A 2,500-nucleotide genomic window follows, 5' to 3' on the forward strand; every position below is an offset into this window, starting at 1 on the left:
GTGCTCCCCACAGCTTCACGCCACCCTGCTCCGCCCGCACGCCGGCGTGCAGGTGGCTGCTGCTAAAGGTGGGGAGTGTATGTGCGGTCCGGGTGGCTTTCCTCTGGCGAGGGAGAGACCTTAAGCAAACTCAGAGACAAATCTTGACGGTCGATCACTCGTAAAAATAAAACGTGACAAACTTTGTGTTGGTTCAAGTACGAAAGGATCTCTGTCGGCTTGGGGGTACGCCCGTTTCCGTTTCAACTTGTCTCGCGAGGGTGGTTTCGGGGCCAGCAGGAGAGCTCGTCGGGGTAGCAGGCCCTGCAGCCGTGGTCACCGCCAAACCCCCACAACTCGAGCAAGTGAAAAAAAAAGTAACAGGAGCGAAAGCATCTCTGTCGGCTTGGGGGTACGCCCGTTTCCGTTTCAACTTGTCTCGCGAGGGTGGTTTCGGGGCCAGCAGGAGAGCTCGTCGGGGTAGCAGGCCCTGCAGCCGTGGTCACCGCCAAACCCCCACAACTCGAGCAAGTGAAAAAAAAAGTAACAAATAAGAAAGGATCGTCGGCTTGGGGGTACGCCCGTTTCCGTTTCAACTTGTCTCGCGAGGGTGGTTTCGGGGCCAGCAGGAGAGCTCGTCGGGGTAGCAGGCCCTGCAGCCGTGGTCACCGCCAAACCCCCACAACTCGAGCAAGTGAAAAAAAAAGTAACAAATAAGAAAGGATCGTCGGCTTGGGGGTACGCCCGTTTCCGTTTCAACTTGTCTCGCGAGGGTGGTTTCGGGGCCAGCAGGAGAGCTCGTCGGGGTAGCAGGCCCTGCAGCCGTGGTCACCGCCAAACCCCCACAACTCGAGCAAGTGAAAAAAAAAAGTAACAAATAAGAAAGGATCGTCGGCTTGGGGGTACGCCCGTTTCCGTTTCAACTTGTCTCGCGAGGGTGGTTTCGGGGCCAGCAGGAGAGCTCGTCGGGGTAGCAGGCCCTGCAGCCGTGGTCACCGCCAAACCCCCACAACTCGAGCAAGTGAAAAAAAAAAGTAACAAATAAGAAAGGATCTCTGTCGGCTTGGGGGTACGCCCGTTTCCGTTTCAACTTGTCTCGCGAGGGTGGTTTCGGGGCCAGCAGGAGAGCTCGTCGGGGTAGCAGGCCCTGCAGCCGTGGTCACCGCCAAATCGCCACAACTCGAGCAAGTGAAAAAAAAAGTAACAAATAAGAAAGGATCGTCGGCTTGGGGGTACGCCCGTTTCCGTTTCAACTTGTCTCGCGAGGGTGGTTTCGGGGCCAGCAGGAGAGCTCGTCGGGGTAGCAGGCCCTGCAGCCGTGGTCACCGCCAAATCGCCACAACTCGAGCAAGTGAAAAAAAAAGTAACAAATAAGAAAGGATCGTCGGCTTGGGGGTACGCCCGTTTCCGTTTCAACTTGTCTCGCGAGGGTGGTTTCGGGGCCAGCAGGAGAGCTCGTCGGGGTAGCAGGCCCTGCAGCCGTGGTCACCGCCAAACCCCCCACAACTGTTGGGCGCCTACCTGCGCGGGGCAGGAGGACACTTTCCGATTTCAAATCTCCGTTTGCCGAGTCCACCCCGAACGCACGCGGGCGGGCGGGTTCGCATCACCCTTCGTCACAAGGGGCGAAGCCCGTTCCACCGTCTCGTCAGTAGTGCCGACCGGTCTGTGATCGACGAGGGGAGCCACACCAGGTCCGGCCCTGCTGCTTGGCGGCACCGCGTCGTCGGGAGCTCGCGACAGACGGAGGGTTTCGGTGTACTCTCCAGCCACGGGAAACGAAGCCGGTGATGCAGGCGCCGGTCTTTCGCTCCCAAATCGGCTGGGTTTACATCGTTGCTATCTAGTCACGCTCCCTTCAAACCCGACGGGGTACCTATTCCCCTCACCCGTCTGTGCGTATACAGCCTCTTTGCACTTGCGGGATGGGGGTGGTGGTTTAAAGACTCTCGAGTTGCCGCCCGTCGGTCTCCGAGCTCCGTGCAGTAGTGATCCCCAGCGAACTGCCAGCAGGGCGAACGAGCGATCCCGCTCTCGGTCGGGGCGCCTGGCGTCGATCGGTGGTCGGTGGCTTGCGGGCAAGCTGCGCTGTGAGTGTGGGAACGAGTATGACGAGCCGTTGCCGCGACTCCCAGTCCACCTCGGCGGTGGCTGGGCCGGGCGGGCGTCTGCTCGGGCGAGTGCCGCCCCCGCCTCCTCGCAGGAAGTCCGCTCGCCGACACGCCGCCACGTGCACGCGTCAGTGACGCTGCCGAACCGATGGCCGGTGCCCGTTCCCGCCTCTGCTTTTCCTAGGGCAAAGCTGCTGCACGCCTCGTGATACTAGGCGGGCGACATGGTGGCGGTGATCCTGCCTCCGTCGCTGCGGTGCGTTGGGGCACGCATCGCCTCTTGGGCGCCCTGTCCTCCTCCCCCCAATAGACGTATATTTCTGCGGGCCGCACCAGGATGGTGCTCCCCATCGCTTCACGCCACCCTGCTCCGCCCGCACGCCGGCGTGCAGGTGGCTGTAGCTCAAGGT

This window comes from Chiloscyllium punctatum, unplaced genomic scaffold (assembly GCF_047496795.1).
Source record: "Chiloscyllium punctatum isolate Juve2018m unplaced genomic scaffold, sChiPun1.3 scaffold_920, whole genome shotgun sequence".
NCBI lineage: Eukaryota > Metazoa > Chordata > Chondrichthyes > Orectolobiformes > Hemiscylliidae > Chiloscyllium > Chiloscyllium punctatum.